Source organism: Chenopodium album, chromosome 5 (assembly GCF_948465745.1).
Source record: "Chenopodium album chromosome 5, dcCheAlbu1.1, whole genome shotgun sequence".
Taxonomy (NCBI): domain Eukaryota; kingdom Viridiplantae; phylum Streptophyta; class Magnoliopsida; order Caryophyllales; family Amaranthaceae; genus Chenopodium; species Chenopodium album.
Window position 1 is genome coordinate 31424366 of NC_137838.1, and position 20874 is coordinate 31445239.

Genomic DNA, 20874 nt, shown 5'->3' on the forward strand with positions numbered 1-20874 from the left:
TTTTGCTTTATGGTTTTATTAATTGCGAGTGGTTCTTTGGGTCGGGGTCGTTTCCGCGGTAAGTTGGACTTACCAAACCCCAACAGCGGTATCAGAGCCACGCTCGTTTATTTTTAAAATCATAATATTTTTTCAAGGTGATTTTTATGGCTTATTTTTCTGGTTTAAGTTGCTAATTAGATTAGTAGCTTGTATTATCTATTTTAACCTCGTATTTAAGCTACCTTCAGCCCCCGAACCCAGATTTCAACTCAAAAATAGTAAATTTTGGGTGGAAAATGTGTTCTGAAAATGGTTTTACCCTTTCAGAATCGGTTTTTAGCCAATAAACAACCAGAAATGCTATTTTCGAGGGTTTTTTTTTCCTTTTTACGAAAAATTTTAAGTCTTTCTAACCTTGAAAATTAATTGCATATTTATGGTGGTTATGTAATTGGTTAAATACATATTTTATATGCAATTTTAATCCTCTTTAAGCATGGTTACTTTCTAGTAATTTGTGCTTGAATGCTTTGTTTTATTTTTCACATAATTGCAAACTAATTGCATTAAGTGTGAAATTGTTGTTCTTTGATGCTTCCAAGTATTAAAGATTCAATCTTTAACTATGTTAAGTGATTGAAACTTTATATTACTAAATTCCATGAATTTTTGTTAAGCTTTATTGATTTAATCATTTTTCGTTGATTGGAATCATAAAGTTTGAAACTTTGTGATAGAAAAATCGTTTATCTTCATATTGGAAGATATAATTTTTCAAGGATTCACAAGTATTAAAGTTTGAATCTTTATTGAGATTATGTTAATTTTTCCAACTTTCTCTTATTTTGTCAAAACTCAAAGTTAATTTAAATTAATTAAATTAATAGTGAGTATTTGCCCTATTATTTTTATTGCACCAATTTAAACCAATTTAATTAAAGAATGGTTCTTGGGAATTATTTTGGTTGCATGCAATTTAAAATTTTATTTGAGTTAGAATTATTTAAATTTTAATTTTGCTCAATAAAATTAGTTCTAAAATTAATTTGGAAGTAATTTCGAAAGTCACGCAAAAATCTTTTTTTTAGGGGATCAAATCCCGAGGTTAATGGCACGCAAAATAAGGCATGAACTCCCTTGGCTAGTCGGGCTGTATAGCAGCCCGCATGTGGCTGCCAAAGAGATGCCATTCCCTGTGCGTGCGGCCATTGTGTGGCTGGTGCGCGCGGCCGCAAGTTGCAGCAGCACGAGCAGCGCAGCACAAGCAGCACGCTGCCATGTGCGTGCGTGCATGTGTGTTGTGTTGCGTGCACTTGGGGCTGCTGTGGCGCGGTGATGCGGGGAACGAGCACATGGTGCATCGTTTAAACTTGGTGCATGTATTATGTAATTAGGGGTATGCGTAGACGTTGCTCGCGAAGCAATGTAGTGCATTGAATTCATTCAACATGGCCATCAAGGGCCACATTTTTTGATGTGTGAAAGTTCACTGATTTGGGTGGTGTAACGCTTAGCGACATCGGGCCCACTCCCACGTTCATTGAGCATCTAACGGTTGTGCGAAATGTAAGCACTCCGTGTCTTAGTGCTAGGCACTTAGACACTTTGGACTACGTAATTTTGCTTAAAAATTGTTGTTTTAATTATTTTATTAATCTAATTTGTTTCAATTATTTTAATAAATTTTTGGAGGCTAGGCCTCGTTTTTTAGCGGCATTGGCAAAATATATATTTTGACAAATTTTTGGGAGTTACCGGCTTAATTAATTGGATTAATTAAGTTGGATGCGCAATTTAGTGGGAGCTTCAAAAATATTAAATTGCGCTTATTTACATAATCGGTTAAAACAACTTTGACTAGTTTTAATTAGGCGTGTTAATTGGATTAACCTCCTTGATTAGTTACTAGTTCATGCTTGTTTTATTTGCATTGTTACTTGTTTACGGTTGTAAAATGCATGGGACATTCACAAATAGTGAATTGATGAATGAAATGTATATTCTCTCACAGGTTTTATGAAATGGCAACTAGTGGGGCCCGATTAGGATAGAAAATACGGACTGCGATCCGTGATGTATTTTGTAAATCTAAATACGGTCTGCGTACCGTTGAATATTTTTGTACCTTAATATTTAGATTAGTCCTAATCGTAGATACTAGTAGTTGCATTTAATTATTGTCAAGTCTTGAAGATGGAGTTTTTTTGGATGACGTAGCCATGAAGTTGCAAATGAAGACCTTTTGAAGATTTGAAGATCTCAAGGGGTCATGCTAGTTGCCAAATGCATCTATATTTATGTTTTTCAATATATATGTATATGTTTCATATGTTAGATGCATGTTTAGGATTTTGAATGTTGTGATGATTAATTAAGTTCACTTAAATCAACCAACATAGAAACCTTAGGTCCTTAAATATTGAGTAAAAACTTGCCATTCCAAAACAACACTTACCGGCCGATCGAGGGTAGTGATGGGCTACGCCAAAGCGAGGCATCACTACCTCTTCTAGGAAGTAAGGCATACCGGGTATGCAAGTTGGTTTTGGTTATACTCAATGATATGAGTGATGGAGTCCTAACATGTCGTGGAAAAGTGAATAAATTGTTGAGAGAGCATTAGATGCGACGATTTATTCAACCAAGAGTGTCTTGGAGCCATTAGAAAAGCGTTGCTTACCTTAGGAGATTGAGTGTTAAGACAAGCCAAAGCATGCTGAACCACTCTTTGTTTCTTCGGATCTTGGAATCGACTTATTCTCACCATAATTGGGGACAACCTTAAATGTGTGAATAAGACGTTTTAAATAAGTTTGATTAAAATGCATGAATTCAATCTTATTTAAATTTCATGAATGGTTTTTCATTAAAATTCTTTCAATTGTAGAATCATGTCTTTAAATAACTCAAACAACCAATTCTCGTTACGCTCAATTCTCGACAAGGAGAAGTGGAGTGAGCCAAATTTTCTTGATTGGCAAAGGAACTTGCGAATTGTTCTCATGCAAGAGCAAAAGGAATATGTCCTTGATGAGGAAATGCCCGAGGCTCCCAATGAGGAGGTGACTCTGGCTGCCCTAAATCGATGGCAAAGTGCCAATCGAGATGTCAAATGCATCATGTTGGCCACAATGTCTCCAGAGCTTCAAAAGACTTTCTTTGAGAAGGAGACAGCTTTTGAGATCATTTCTGAATTGCAGAATATGTTTCAAGAGAAGGCCCAAACCGAAAGGTTTGAAACCCACAGGCATATCCTTGAGAGCAAGCTCAAGAAAGGAGAGCCAGTCAGCCCACATGTACTCAAAATGATAGGATTGTTTGAGAACATGGGAAGGCTTGATGCAGGGTATTCCACCGAGATGGCAATTGACATCATTCTCCACTCGCTGCACAAAGGCTATAATCAGTTCAAGATGAACTATAACATGCACATCATGGAGAAAACCCTCATCGAGTTTCATGGTATGTTAAAGCAAGCAGAGCAAACGCTCAAGGATGAGGGGAAGCATGATATGCTCATGATAAAAAGGGCAAGCCGTTCAAATTCTAAGGCAAAAAGAAGAAAGGCTTTAAGGGGAAGGGCAAGAAGAAAACCTTTCCGCCTAAGACTAAAGCTACTAAGGATAAAAAAGTGAGGAAGAAGGTAGCATCTTCTAAATCTGATTCTGAATGCTTCTACTGTAAAAAGAAGGGACATTGGAAGATAGATTGCCTCAAGTTAAAGGAAGATAAGAAGAACGGAACCGTTGCTTCTGAATCAGGTATATTCATTATAGACTTTAACTTCACTAGCTTACCATCATGGGTATTAGATACCGGATGTGGCTCACACCTTTGTTCCAATTCTCAGGGACTAAGGAACACTAGAAGGCTAGAGAAGGGAGAGGTTGAACTCCGGGTCGGCAATGGAGCCAAAATTAGTGCCGTATCCGTAGGAACTCTCAGTTTATCTTTGCCCACCGGGATTGTTTTTGAACTAGATAACGTTTATTATGTTCCCAACATTACCAAAAACATCATTTCAATTTCGGCGTTGGACGCCAAGGGTTTTGAATTTCGAGTAAAAGACAATGAATGTTCGTTTTATCTCGATAATGTTTTATATGGTATTGCACATTCTGAAAATGGTCTTTATGTGCTTGATCTAAACAAACAAGTTTATAATGTGAATAATAATACCAAAAGAGCTAAGACCATGGAGTCAAACCAAACTTACTTGTGGCATTGTCGTCTTGGCCACATTAACATCAAACGCATCAAGAGACTTCTACAAGAAGGTGTTCTTAACTCATTCGATTTAGAATCGTTTGAGAATTGCGAGTGATGCTTATTAGGAAAGATGATTAAACATCCATTCTCCAAGCTAGGAGAAAGGGCAGGAGACTTATTAGGTCTAATACACACTGATGTGTGTGGACCAATGAGCTCAACCACAAGAAATGGACACCGATATTTTATCACCTTCACAGATGACTATAGTAGATATGGTCATGTCTACCTAATGTCACATAAATTTGAATTATTTGAAAAGTTCAAAGAATTTCAGAGTGAAGTTGAAAATCAGCTTGGCAAGAAAATCAAAGCCCTTCGATCGGATCGAGGTGGTGAATACTTGAGCCAAGAATTCGATGACCATCTGAAAGAAAAAGGTATACTTTCAGAATTGACACCTCCGGGAACTCCTCAATGGAACGGAGTATCCGAAAGGAGAAATTGAACCTTGTTGGACATGGTATGATCAGCAATGGGTCTTAGTGATCTTCCTATCTCTTTCTAGGGACACGTACTTCTAATCGCGGCACTAACACTGAACCGTGCACCATCAAAAGCTGTAGAAAGGACTCCATCTGAATTATGGACAAATAAACCTCCTAGGTTGTCTTTTCTAAACATATGGGGATGCGAAGCATATGTCAAGAAATTGATTTCTGAAAAACTTTATCCCAAATCTGACAAGGTTTACTTTGTGGGCTACCCAAAAGAAACCAAAGGGTATTACTTCTACAAAAAATCAGAGAATAAAGTGTTTGTTGCTCGCGATGGTGTCTTTTTGGAGAAGGAACACCTTTCCAAAATGAAAAGTGGGAGGAAAATCGAACTTGATGAAGTTCGTGAGGATGAGAAACAAAATCAGAATGACAGTCAAAGTGCTCAAACAGCATCTGTTGACGTAGGTCAAAATGATCAATATGTGTAAAGTCAAACCGACAATGCAAATGCTCAATCCATTACCTTACGTAGGTCTCAGAGGCCGAGATCTCAACCTGATAGATATCTTGGTTTAGTGTTAACCGAGATATCAGAGGACATCCTAATTATGGATGGAGATTAACCGGAAACCTACAAGCAAGCGATGGCAAGCACCGACTTTGCTAAATGGCATGAGGTCATGAGATCAGAAATGGATTCCATGTTATCAAGTCCTGGACTTGGTTGACTTACCCGAAGTTTATACACCTATCGGATGCAAATGGATTTTCAAGATGAAAACCGACAAAGATGGAAATGTATTCATTTAAAAATCTAGATTGGTGGCAAAAGGTTATAGAAAAGTTCATTGTATTGATTACGATGAAACCTTTTCACCATTCGCAATGCTTAATTCCGTTCGGATACTCTTAGCGATTGCTGCATATTACAACTATGAAATATGGCAGATGGACGTCAAAACCGCCTTTCTAAATGGTATTTTGGAAGAAACTGTGTATATTAAACATCCAGAAGGTTTTGTCGACCAAAACAATGCTGGGAAGGTTTGTAAGCTTAAGAAGTCCATATATGGACTAAAGCAAGCTAGCAGAAGTTGGAATCTGCAATTCGATGAAGCCATTGGTAAGTTTGATTCTATCAAAAATCTAGATGAATCTTGTGTTTACAAGAAGGCAGTGGGAGTTACATCTCCTTCTTAGTCTTATATGTCGATGACATATTGCTCATTAGAAACAACATTTCGTTGTTAGAGTTTGTAAAGGCCTGACTTGGAAAATGTTTCTCAATGAAAGACTTAGGAGAGGCTCAGTACATACTAGGCATCAAGATCTATAGGCATAGATGAAAAAGGATGATTGAATTGAGTCAAAGTACTTATATTGATAAGGTACTTGCTCGATTTGGCATGGAAGGGGCCAAAAGAGGTCACCTGCCAATGTCACATGGCATAATGATATGTCCGATTTATATAGTGTTTTACCCTTGTCGCTTGGTCATAATTAGTAGTGTTTTTGGCTCTTCGGAGCCACTTTTATTACTAATTGGTGTTTTATAATGTTTTCATAGATTTGATTGACTTTTGCAGGGACTTGCGCTTTTGGAGCATTTTCCCGAGATATTATGGAGCGATTACGAGCACTAGAGAAGCACGACCAGTTTCTATAGCCCAGGGCCCGTTAGAGGCATCGAACCAGTGATTAAGGGCTCGGTAATCGGGATACCAAGATATTTGGACCGAATGATCAAGACCCTAAGTGGATATCCAGATTGGGCCGAAGAAATAATCCCAATCAAAGTTCCAAGCCTCGAGGTGAAGCAAGGGCCCGATCGGGTAAGCTTAGCTCAATCGAGCGTGGCGCGAGAGTTGAGCTGGTGCGTGGCCAAAGGCGCGCCCGATCGGGTGAGCTGCTAGCTCGATCGGGCGCGGCTGTTTAGAAGAGTACACGGAGAAAAAGGCGCGCCCGATCGGGCGGCCTTTAGCCCGATCGGGCGCGTGTTATTTTAAGGAGTTAATTTTCGATGATTAAGTTTGTTTTACTTTAGGATTCTGCTTAGTATAAATACTTTTCCGTTAAGCAAGTTTAGGACCTTCTTTTACTTTTTCTTAATTCTTTCTTAGATTTTCTCTCTCTACTTAGCTTTAGATTAGTTTCTCTCTCTTATAATTCGTTCTTAACTTTATTCTTAATTCCAGATTTCTTTTGTAACAATTTCTCTTCCCTTAACCTTAGTTATTTATTTTGTTCCTTTGATCATGTCTTGTTTTATTACTTTGATTTGGTTAGATTTAATTATGTGTGAGTAGTTTTATTTCTAGGGTTTATGGGGATCCATAAATAATATGAAGGGGTAATTTATTGTTGTTAATTGTCAATGCTAGATTAATTTCCTATTGATTGATTTAATGCTCTGTGACTAGATTTGCGCAGATCTTTTATGCATGAGTTTGACAATATTGATTCGAGGTTCGAAAGATGAGAATTGATGTTTAGGTTTAGTTTCAATAAGCAGGTTAATTAATAAATGGTTAAGTCGAGATTCGAGAGATGAGATTTAATACCGGTAAACTAGTTGTGTGATTGTAATACGTAGCAAAAGCCCTTTATGATCTTATTAATGTATGCATTGATATTTGATTATTATGTTTTACCCTTGAATATTATTTATTGGTGAACCTATGCCCTAGACCTTTTATTCATTGTTTTCTCCTTATTCTTAATCTTCGTAGTTTAGTTTTATATCCAAATTTACATATTGGTTACTTGATAATTTAGATTGTATTAATTAATTAGGAATAAAAAACCTCGTTTCCTTGTGGATTCGACCCTACTTCCCTATCTAGTATTTGTTAGTGGTTTTAGGAATTACTTTTGATTAGATGATACGACTTGAGCCTGTCACATAACCCTGAGCAAGAAGCAGTGTCCACATACACCTGATGAGCGGGAAAGAATGAATCTGATTCCATATTGTAATACCCCGTATTTTTATACGTATTTTATTTAATGTATATACACTTTATACGTATTTTATTTAATATATATATTTTATAAGGGTATTTAAATAACTCTAGCATTTTAATTATGATGTTTTAATTATTTATCCCATGTATATTTGGAATATTTTACAAAAGAAAAAGCCGTTTAATTAATTAATAAGAAGTTGGGGTTTTATTTTAAGAAATTATGATGTTTTAAACAAGTTTTAGTAGGGAAGGGATTAGGAAAGACTAAAGGAGGAAAGTTAGGGTAAAAGGGGAGATAGAGAAGGGGTATAAATATCCCTCTTATGGGGCAAATCAACTTTGCCCAGAGTGGAGAAAACCCAAGGTAAATTTCTCTCTCTATCTCCTCCTTATTTTTCTTTCTTTTTTTTTCTTTTACCCTTCTCCTTATTTTTTTCGGCTGCCCTTTTCCCCCACCACTGCCAGTCGCCGGCAGCTGGTGGCCGCCACTGCCAGCAGCGCACGTTGCCGGCAGCAGGTGGCCACCGCCGCTGCCAGCAGCCGGCAGCCGATGGCTGCCGTTTTTTTCTCCCTCTTTTACCCCTTTTTTTTCGAGTATATATATATATATATAAAAAAAAACTAAGCTTTCTTGTTTTAATTTAATTTATTCTTAGATCTAATTATAAATTATGAGTTTTGGGGTTTAATTTTGATGTTTGATTATTGTAATTGTGTGAATTAATTTTCAGATTTGGTTTTTAATTAAAAAGCCCCAATTTTTGAAACCCTAGGTTCTTGTTTCATGATTTATTGAAAGATTATGATGTATAATAGGGTAGGCCTTTGTTTTAAGTGTTTTAAAACCAAATTACAGCAAGTTTTAAGTATAATAAAGTGCTGGAATTTTATGTAGAACACTTAATATTGGCTTTCTTGAAGAAATTTTAATTACCCATTAATTGGGACTTAATTTATGGTGTTTTAAATATAATTTCAGCTTATTCTAATTAATTTATGAAGGGTTTTAAAATAGTATATATTGCTGGAAATTTGTTTAGAGTGGATATTAATACTCTATTATGGATTTAATGTGTAGGAGACTTTGAAGTAAGCGATTTCTACTAGTTGTGGCAATTTTCATAACGTACTCAAGGTACGTACGCGTACTTAGCATAATTTGGTGATGTAGAATCATGCTAGGTTTGTTTGTAATTGATTATAAGTAGAATCATGCTAAGCTTTATGTATGGAATTGTGAGTTTATGGTGTCTATGATTGAATGGTGAAGCATGAATTATTTGTGATGGTTTATGGATTGGAAAATTGTATTTTTGGTATGTTGTGTTTGAACCACATTTTTATTTATGTCATGTTAGAAGGCATGATTAATTAAACTACATGTTTAATTATGTTTGGATTATTGAAAAGGAATTTTATTATGGTTCAAATAATTTTTATTGATGCTTTAAGCATGAGGAAGGAGCTATATAAGTGTCTAGGTACACAAGGAATAAATGGTATGTTGGTGCCTTTGTGCACTTAAGGTGTTTTTAACACCGAGGGATAGGATTTTTGGCGCATTATGCGTTTAAGGTGTCTTTGACACTGAGGTAGAATTAAAAAGGGTTCAACATTAAATAATATGTGGTCACTAATTATTCAAGAATTAAATTGGTATGTTGGTTTGATTGAATAATTATTGTTGATTGATTTATTATGCTTTGAGAGTCATCACCAAGTCTAATAATATGTAAATAACGTAAAGTGAAAGAGATTACGCACCAAAACTCTTGGAACGTATATACCTTGAGTATGAACAATGGGGGGGGGTAATGGGGTTTTATATTTAACCATAACTTCCAATGGACTACAGGACGCTGTATATTCCTTTTATTATTTATTATGCGCAGGAATTCCGCCACCTTTGTGTGGTTTGTCGCCGGCACGGTTAGCTCCCGTGCCAGTTAACCTCAAATTTATTTGGGGAGGTTAATAGGTGGAAACTCGTTCGATGCGTAATCAATGCAAAATGAATTAATTAGGGTCTAGTCATTGTATTGTGTTGATTGGTAATTGTGAACAGGTGCAATGAGGTAAGTGTATGTTGATAGGTGAAAGCATGTTAGTGTGGCTATTTTACGCTTATGTACTCAGCTTTGCGGATTGTGTGTGTTTGTGTTTTTGGCCATGTCTTTACCTTGGCCCTATGATGACCCATTTTTAATGGAGAGTAGTGGAAGCAAGTAGAGACAAACTTTTCAGGTATTGAAGCATGATCATGATGGGGCATGAGTGAAGAGTGAATCCTATTAGTTTCCATTAGATTACAATGTGTTTTATGCTTTATTTATTTATGATATATTATGTGTGGACTAACATAAAGGTTGATTTGGGAACGGTTTTTGAATAAGGGCCTTTGATGGTTCCAAGTTGTAATTTGAAATTATTTGACTTGTTCGTTTGGTTTTAAACTTTATTTTCGTTTGGTTGACTTTGGGTTGACTTGTTTAATCGGTTTTAAATTTTTAGTCTTCCGCTGTGTATCTTTGATAATTGCCTTAGCCGTTTTCACGGTGGCGGTAATGTCTTAGTTATTCCTAAATCGTATTTTTAAAAGAGTAGAATGAGTATTTTAAAGAAAGGAATTTCTAGGGTGTTACAAAGTGGTATCTGGGAGCTTAGGTTGAGATTTTAAATCACAACCCGAAAACATTTTTTTTTTCTTACTTGATTTAAAATTGGCCAAGTGTTAATTTAATTATTTAACGATGATTATTCTAATTTTATTTTTTTATATATATTTATATTTTTTTTAAGGGCCGAAATTTTTTTTTTTAAAATTATTTATTTATTTAGGGTCCGAAATTTTTTTTAGAACACTCGAATTTTTTTTGTGTCAAAAAAAAAAAAATAAAAATTTTTGGGCCGAAATTTTGATTATTTTTGGGGGAAATATGTATACTTTATTTTTATGTATTGCAGGAAGCAAGGATTAAGGTAAGTATTATGTGTTAAAAGCTTTTATTAAAATGTTGGTGAGCTTAGGTAGGAGAAAGAAAGGGCATATAGGCTAAGATTTAAATTTCTCCCTATGTGCATAATTTTATTTTGAGTATCAAGCATGTGATTTGACTAGATGTTGTTGATGAAGGCATGCAAAATATGTATTATTCTATGTGAACCCTAAAGATTGTATGATTGAACACTGAACTTTGTATTATTTATTTCATTTTATTTTATTTCTTTAGGGAAGGGAAATGATCGAGGTTAGATAGTGTCGTTAGTCTACTAACCCTAATCAAATTAACAATTTATAATACCTAAACTACCCTAATACGAGTATAGGGGTAAGTAAAGGGTCGAACCCAAAAGGACTAAGTGTATCAATCTATGCTAATTAGACTACTAGGAAAGCTTGTGAGGTAAGAGAGGTTCAATTAAACACTACTAAGAGCAAATAACTAAAACTAGGGAAAGTGGAATCCAATTACATCAATGCATTCAACAACATCAAACAATTAGACGAAAATGACCTCAATTAGGACGATTTACACATTTAACTTACTCTCGCGCAATTAAACATGTTAATAATCCTACTAGACTAATTCACTCTCGTGCAACTAGCCTAGCAAAGATATGGAGGAATTTAGGGTTCTCAAACAACTCACTTTCGCACAATTGATTGAAAACACAATTAAAAGCATAGAATCAATTAGCTAGAAAGATTCTAATCCATAAAAGCATCATCCATACACAATAATCAAGAAACAATTTCATACTAACCACAATCAATCATTAAATTAATTAACATAACCTTCATCCATTTCCCTAGAACAAAACCTAAACTAACATAATGAACAAAAATATGGAAAACAAGGTAAAATAATAATAAAAGCAAGAATCAACAACTAAACTAATTAATCTACTCAAATAAACAAATAAATAAGCAAAAACAATAATAAATGAAAGCAATAAAGGTGAGAGAAAGTTAGGAAAACTCATTGAATTTATGAGAGGAAAAATCCACAAATTTGCTTCTTCAAAATCCCAAAAACTCCATGAAAAATCCCATCATTCTCTCTCTAAACTACTCCTAACCCTAAGAGAGAGAAGCTCTCCTAAACTAACTAAGAAAATAGCATAATAGATCCCCCCTTTTTTTACAAAGAGTCCCGTCTATATATATGTGGCTCCACACAAAAGAAAGAGACTTGGACAACAAGGCGCAAATAAATCGTAAACCCAGTCGTGCGCGCCCGCACATGAGTCCTGTGCGCCCGCACACAATGTGTGTGCGCCCTCTCATCGTAGTGTGCGGCCGCAACTTTGTGGGTACGGGGAAAATAAGCGCGCCCGCACATGAGTCATGCGCGCCCGCGCAAAGGTGTGTGCGCCCGCACAGAGGTCGCGCATAGGGTCGCGCAAACTCTCTGGTTTTGCTCTGTTTCTTCAGTCTGGCTGTGCGGGTTCTGACAGGGCTGCGCGCCCGCACAGCCTCACATGTGCGCCCGCGCATAAGCCGCACAGCACCCCGCGCACAACAGATAACTTGGCTTCTTGATATCCTCTTTCTTTCGGCGCATAATTCCTACAAAACCAAAGCATGGAGATCAAAATAAAAACAAAGAAGATAAATTAAATAAATTAAGAAAATAAGCTAAAAACTATTAAAAACCACTTAAATACTCGAAATCAAGATAAAAGACAAGAATAAGTAAATAAAGAAATAAAGGACAAAAAGGGTTAAATTATTGGAAAAATAAGCCGAAAAACGACTCAATAAACACCCTAAAAAGTGGCATAAAAGTCACTTATCAAACTCCCCCAAGCTAACCTTTTGCTCGTCCTCGAGCAAATTAACATGAAACACGAAAGAAGGAGAATGATTTATTCAAGCAAAGCTAGAACACTTAAGGAGACAAGAATGTACACTAACTCACTTTCGTAGGAATCACGGTCACTTTTAGCAACTAATGACAAGCCCTTTAAACCCCTAGATCTCCCTAGAGGACGAGTGTGCTCTCGTGAGGGTGTCCTAAGAGTTTAACCCACAACTCTAAAAAAAAACCAAGGCACGGCAATAAAAAAAAGAAAAGAAAAAGAAACATAAAAAAAAAAGAAAGAAAACACAATTTCATATTTGGACAAGAGATAGGAACAAACACCAATGAATGCGAACCTTTCTAAATAGACAAATGTATGCACGTTCTAAGATGTCAATGGTTGATTGAAACATAACATATGCTAAGCATAGAGAACTAATGAGGACTCAATCCACCCTAGCCCCAACCAATCGGGCCGCGTTCTCTCCACTAGCTTCAAATCAACCCTTAAGCTAGCTTCTCATGATTCCACGAAGGAACCGGAAAAAGATAAAGAAATGAAAAACTTTGAGAAGGTAATCCCGACATCTCAACTATGCATACTCTCTCCATAGGTTTGAGATCTATCTCCCTCCACCGTTCTTTGACCTAACCCCACTAAAGTCTAAGGGACTTTTATTAGGTTGTAACGTAAGGCTAAGGGTTAAGGCGGGGTAAAATTTTGAAAATTTTGGTGATATTTCCTAAGTGAAGCAAAAGAGTGGCCTACTCTCAAAAACAAACTCAAGAATTCACAAAATATCAAAAAAAAAAATACCAATAATGCCATCTCCCACAAGCTTACTCAACACTAACACACAATATATACAAAAAAAAAATGAAGGAACGCTCCCCCCCAAGCTTGAACGAAGCATTGTCCTCAATGCTTAAACAAGGGAAGAAAACGAAACCAAACTAAAATATATTATTTGTGTTTATTTGTTTCTTTTTATTTTTTTTATGTGTCCTTGCCTTTTTCTAACCATGGACGGCTTTTTCTTGAAACTTCATTTGATTTTCTTGAATTGCATCTTTCTTCTCGAACTTTTTGCATATTCTTTTCAAGCTCAACTTTCAAATACCGTACTTAAACCAATTCACAAAGTTTTCTTGCTCATGATCAACACTCTCAACACTCAAACCTCACATGCCTATGCTTCACTAACTAAAAGGGTTGGTAAACATAGGCCATTGGGTTTGTAATGCGGTTTAAACAAGAGCGGGAAACATTAGGCTCAAATTGGTTAATAAGTAGGTTGATGCAAAATAGAAAATCAAATTTGTAACAAAATAAAAAGAAGATAAAGAAAAATGAGAAAAGGTGCCCTTTTCCTCCCCTAGAGAGGCCCGGTCGCGATCTTGGGAGCTAGAGGTCAAAACAAGGATTAAGACATGCATAGTCAAGGATCCTAAATAGCCGCTCAACAAGGTGATGAAGGCTAGAACAAATGAAGCTCACAAGGGATTATAACCAAACAAATACCAACCAAGGGTTTCAAATCCACTATAGAGAGCAACTCCATCTTACCACATTCCCGTGAACTAAGGCTTCATGGACCCCTAAAAGTTCTTAAACCGGCTACCTTAGCATATAGTATCCTAGAGTCAACCAATGACACTCTCAAACCGTGCATACATTTACCACTTAGGAAGAAAAACATTCAAGGATTCAAGTCCCAAAACAAAATGTCCAATATAAGAACAAACAAAAAACATTTTGCCAAAATTACCTTGAAAGTACACAAAAATCTTTTTAGAATTTTCAAAATATAAGAAAAGACATGAAAATGCATATACTCAAGTGCATGGCATAAACGAATCAACATCCCACCAAACATGATAGGATACCCTCCCCCAAGCTTGAATGAGACAATATACTCAAACATAAACCAAATAATCCATGGGAGGGGAAAAGAAAGAAATCAATCCAACAAACCAACACAAGTCCAACGAGTCACCAACCATTAGAGAAAGATCTAGGAAAGATATTACCGGATATTGGTGGGTGTAATTACCCGCAAATGAACCAATTTAACCTTTCAAAGCCGATTTCCTCTTGAATTGAATCTCGATTTCCTTATGCTAGCAAAAATAGGCGTCAAACTTCCTTGGTTCTTGATCCAAACCAATGCATAAGAGTATATCAAGCCATGTACCTAGCAAAAGGCACACAAACATTTCCATGAGAGAAAATCTAATCTAAAAAGGAAAGAAAATGAAAGCAATAAAAACCTCGGGTTACTTCCCGAGAAAGGCTTGTTTAACGTCCAAGCGAGACCGCTCTAGTAAATAAAATTGCAATGAACGCAAGAGCTTATCAAATGCACTACTACACATCTCATATGATAACAAGTAGGCAAATGACGAGAGGAGGACGTGCAACAAGATTATTGCACGTAAATGAGGAGGAAGATGCCAAAAGAAAGAAGAAAAATCAAAAGAAAAATCAAAAAAAGAAGAAGAAAAATAAGGAAGAGAATAAAAAGGCAAAACCTCCTCAAAATCTTTTTGGGTGGCATAATCACCCATTTCCTCAATGATGGGAGGATGAGAAGGAAAAGTCTCATCGAAGAAGAGAGGGTCCTCAATAGGCTTTAAGACAAAAGAGGGGAGGAACATAGGATAGTAGGGGATGTGGTCAAATTTCCTTGAGAAAGGGACATGAGGAAGGGGAGGAGAAACAATGGTCTCACAAAGCCTCACATCACCAATGAGGGCATGAAAATCAATCATTGAATCCTCAAAAGAACACTCTTGACTCTCATCTCCCTCAAACAAAAACTCTCCAATAGAAACAACCTCATCCTCCTCTCTATCACAACGATGAACAACAACTCCCTCAAGATCCTCAAAGCCTAGAGTCTCTAAACCATGCATGAAAGGATAAAGGTTTCTCTCAAATTCATCCCTTTCCCATGAAGCATTGCCAATGAACTCTTTCAAGAGGCTATAATGATTTGTTACACCTTCAATGAACATACTAGCCATAACCTCAAATAAGTCCAAAGACTCATGGATAGAAGGGTCACAAACATGCAAGGTAGACTCATCAAGATGGGGAAGGGGGTTGGAAACCTCAAAATCGATATTTTCTTCATTAAAAACTCTTCCACCATCACTCAAGGGACTTTCAATCTCTCTTGATTGCTCAAACTCATCATCATCATCCTCATGAAATCCCTCATTCAAAATTGAAGATGGCTCACTCACATCCTCACCAAGGGAAGCTCTCAAAGGGGGTGAATAAGGGGAAGGATGACATTCAAGCTCAAATGGGGAATGAAAAGGATCAAAATCCTCAAAAATCCTCTCATCACAAGAACATCTCCCCTCACCTTCACACCCTCGGCCCACATCATTCTCAAAAACACTCTCACACTCCAAATGAGGTGCCTCACATCCATTTACATCAACCAAAGCACTCATCACTTGGGCAAGCCTCACTTCTCTCAATTTTTGTTCCTCTTGAAGCTCTTGGAGTTGTTGGGTGAGATATTGCATTTGAGAAAGAATTTGGGCTTCAATGTTATTGGGTTGAGGTTCATGATCAAATTCAAATTGCACATCATCAAAATTAGCACAAACCTCATCAAAATGAGCATAAGGGGGAAAGGTGTCAATTTGCATACTTGGATTATCACTAGGCACATAAGAAGTATCAAGAGAATTCATGCAAAAATTAAAAGAATCTTGGCATTGAGAATCAAAGTAAGAAACATGAGATTCTCTATCTAAAGAATCCTTAGCAAGCCATGTGAAGAAATCCCACGCATCATGCATAGACAAATGACAAAATCTACCATTATTCATGTCCTCAACCATTCCCCTAATATACTCATTCATGCCCCAATAAGCTATATCACAAGCATCACTAAGAGAACACCCATGGTAACTAAGAAAACCATCTAGTCTTTCAAAGTAAGCATAAAAGGGTTCACCATCAAATTGAGGAAAAGATAAGCATGCCATTTTTATACAAAGGACAAAGAAAAGCAAACAAAAATCAAATTATATACAAGAACCTAGCTAATCTAATCAACACAAACTAATGAACGCCTTAGTCCCTGGCAACGGCGCCAAAATTTGATCGAGGTTAAATAGTGTCGTTAGTCTACTAACCCTAATCAAATTAACAATTTATAATACCTAAACTACCCTAATACGAGTATAGGGGTAAGTAAAGGGTCGAACCCAAAAGGACTAAGTGTATCAATCTATGCTAATTAGACTACTAGGAAAGCTTGTGAGGTAAGAGAGGTTCAATTAAACACTACTAAGAGCAAATAACTAAAACTAGGGAAAGTGGAATACAATTACATCAATGCATTCAACAACATCAAACAATTAGATGAAAATGACCTCAATTAGGACGATTTACACATTTAACTTACTCTCGCGCAATTAAACATGTTAATAATCCTACTAGACTAATTCACTCTCGTGCAACTAGCCTAGCAAAGATATGGAGGAATTTAGGGTTCTCAAACAACTCACTTTCGCACAATTGATTGAAAACACAATTAAAAGCATAGAATCAATTAGCTAGAAAGATTCTAATCCATAAAAGCATCATCCATACACAATAATCAAGAAACAATTTCATACTAACCACAATCAATCATTAAATTAATTAACATAACCTTCATCCATTTCCCTAGAACAAAACCTAAACTAACATAATGAACAAAAATATGGAAAACAAGGTAAAATAATAATAAAAGCAAGAATCAACAACTAAACTAATTAATCTACTCAAATAAACAAATAAATAAGCAAAAACAATAATAAATGAAAGCAATAAAGGTGAGAGAAAGTTAGGAAAACTCATTGAATTTATGAGAGGAAAAATCCACAAATTTGCTTCTTCAAAATCCCAAAAACTCCATGAAAAATCCCATCATTCTCTCTCTAAACTACTCCTAACCCTAAGAGAGAGAAGCTCTCCTAAACTAACTAAGAAAATAGCATAATAGATCCCCCCTTTTTTTACAAAGAGTCCCGTCTATATATATGTGGCTCCACACAAAAGAAAGAGACTTGGACAACAAGGCGCAAATAAATCGTAAACCCAGTCGTGCGCGCCCGCACATGAGTCCTGTGCGCCCGCACACAATGTGTGTGCGCCCTCTCATCGTAGTGTGCGGCCGCAACTTTGTGGGTACGGGGAAAATAAGCGCGCCCGCACATGAGTCATGCGCGCCCGCGCAAAGGTGTGTGCGCCCGCACAGAGGTCGCGCATAGGGTCGCGCAAACTCTCTGGTTTTGCTCTGTTTCTTCAGTCTGGCTGTGCGGGTTCTGACAGGGCTGCGCGCCCGCACAGCCTCACATGTGCGCCCGCGCATAAGCCGCACAGCACCCCGCGCACAACAGATAACTTGGCTTCTTGATATCCTCTTTCTTTCGGCGCATAATTCCTACAAAACCAAAGCATGGAGATCAAAATAAAAACAAAGAAGATAAATTAAATAAATTAAGAAAATAAGCTAAAAACTATTAAAAACCACTTAAATACTCGAAATCAAGATAAAAGACAAGAATAAGTAAATAAAGAAATAAAGGACAAAAAGGGTTAAATTATTGGAAAAATAAGCCGAAAAACGACTCAATAAACACCCTAAAAAGTGGCATAAAAGTCACTTATCAGGAAATCTTTTCTAAACCTTTTTCTCTACAGGATGCCAATCTTTCCTAGCAAATTTACCCAAATGGGATCTCTTGTAAAGAAAAATAATGAACACCCCTATGACTTTGTAAAAAAGATCAGATACTTTTTTTCCTACATGAGCAATGTCCTACGGGAGAAAGTTTATGACACCCCTGATCGTATTTCGGCAATGATTGTCCATTGTATTCCAGAGGAGCCCCCTTACTGTCAAACAAAGATTTTCTGATTTTTATCTTCCAGGAGACGTCCCAAATTACCATAAATACAGAGACTATTATGGCCAGTGGTATCCAGACTATATTTTCTTAACTAAATATCTCGTAAGGGTGGAGAAAGCTTATTGTCAGCGCTTAAACCTTCCCTACCCTGACTACTACTTTGATAACCCAGTAGGGAACAATCCTCCTCCTAATCAACAACCAGAAAATTCTGCTTCTTCTTCTTCTTCTTCTTCTTCTTCTTCTTCTTCGTCAGGGGGTAATCAAGCAGAGAATGGAGAACTACAAGAGGGTAATAGTTCACTTATGGACATTTCTGATCAAAATCCACCTCCAACTCCAATAATTATAGATATTTCATCGGATGAGGAAGAAGAAGGGGAGTTTGTACTAGTAGAACCTGAACCTGAGTCACCTGAACCAATGGAATAGTCAAATAATTCTAACTTCGATCCTTCAAGCTACAAGAAATCCACCGACAAAAGGGATAACGTTCGAAAGGATTAGATCTTATGACTTTCCTCGCCACGAATTCATATTCTTTATTTTAAAATTTATTTGTTATTCCAGTTTTAGCTAATAAGTGGCATGACCACATCAGTTTTTGGAACACACTTTTTATTTTAATATCTTCAGTCTATTTTAATTAATAAACCTTATTTTTTTCTTTGATAAATTTTTATTAATAAATTCTTCTGTTTTACAAATATTCCATTTCACACCATTATTCCAGTAATCACCATTCCAAGCAACTTATCTCCAACAAATATTTATAAGCTGCGGACGTCTATGGGAATTATTTTTATATTTATTGTGATGCTTTATTAAATGCATGGTTGGTTAGCAATCAATATTAATTGATAAAGCTACATTAAGGGAATTTTTAGCAATTGCTATCCCAAATCGTTAGCTTCAAATTTTACTGTAAATGTTTAAAAGTCGTTAGGTAATAGACGAGTGTACATCTTGAGAGCTAAACCTAGCCATTTCTAATAGTTATCCTTGTCCTATATTCAGGAGAAACCAAATGGCAGGGGGACGAAGTTCAGGTAGTGGTGGAAACGATTTGAATGAAGTAGTAAGGCAATTGGCAGCAGTTGCCCAACAATTGGCAAGGAACTCAATTGGTAACGGGGATGCTCAAGGGGAGCTCTTTAAAAAGGTGGCGCAAAGCAAGCCACCAACCTATCAGGGCGAGCCTGATCCTGTTGTGTTGGAAAACTGGTTAAGGGAATTTGAGAAACTGTTTGGAGCTGTGGGATGCCCTGAAAACTCAAAAGTGAGTTGTGCTACCTACTATCAGAGGGGTGAAGCTGACCTTTGGTGGCAACAAAACGAGGCTACCATTAGAGCATTACTTGGGTTCAACTGGACCAAATTCCAAGAAAAAGTGAGAGACAAGTTTTATCCTAGCTTTTTGCAGAAGTAGAAGGCTGAGGAATTTTCAAACCTCAGGATGGACAAGATGACAGTTACGGAATATTACACCATGTTTATTGAGTTATCCCGTTTTGCTGAAGGATCCGTCTCTACGGAGAAAGCAAAAGCTAGGAAGTTTGAGAGTGGGTTAATTACTGATTTGCAGTTGAAGCTGTGCGGGCAGGTATTTGAGACCCTGGATGAAGTATATGGAAGGGCCGTACACCTTTATGCTCTAGAGGAAAAGAAGAGGAAAGAGTTAGCTGAAATAGAAGGAAGAGAGAAGAGGAAGGAAGTGGGACAAGTTTCTGGAAACCAACAGGGAAACCAGAATGGTTTTAAGAAACAGAAGTATCACCATAACAATAACTTCCACAACAATAACAACTTCCATGGTAATAACCGTCAAGGGAACCGTAACAACAATGGAGGGGCTAGAAACAATAACCAGGGAAACAACAATAATGGAAGAGTTTATTTTTGCAAAAGGTGCAAGAATAACCACCCTGGAAAGGATTGTGAGGGCAATGCGGTCACTTGTCGTTTCTGTAATAAGCTCGGGCATTGAGAATATGAGTGTTTTTCCAAGAATAGCAATGGGAACAGGCAAAAAAGTAATAATTTAGGGGGAAACCAGAGGAATTTCCAACAGAATAACAACAACTTTGCTAGAAACAAGTGAATACAACAAAATGGGGCAAGGAACAGTAACTCTACCAGTGGGAATAACCAGCAGAAGAACGGAACTACAGGGAAACTGAATGTTATGAGTAAGCATGAGGCGGATGCCACGAAGGATGTTATCACTGGTACTTTTTCTATTAACTCTATTCCTGTTAAAGTATTGTTTGATTCTGGTGCAACTTTTTCTTTTACTTCTAAGGCTGTTGTTGCAAAACTTAAAGACTGTTTAAAGACAGTAGAGGTAGTAGATTTACCAATAACCATTCCGACAGGTGGGGTAGTAAATTGTACCAAAACTTTTAGAAATGTGCCTTTAGAAATAGAGGGAAAGATATTTCCGTCTGAACTCATTGAGTTCGGGCTGAGCGACTTTGACCTTATCTTGGG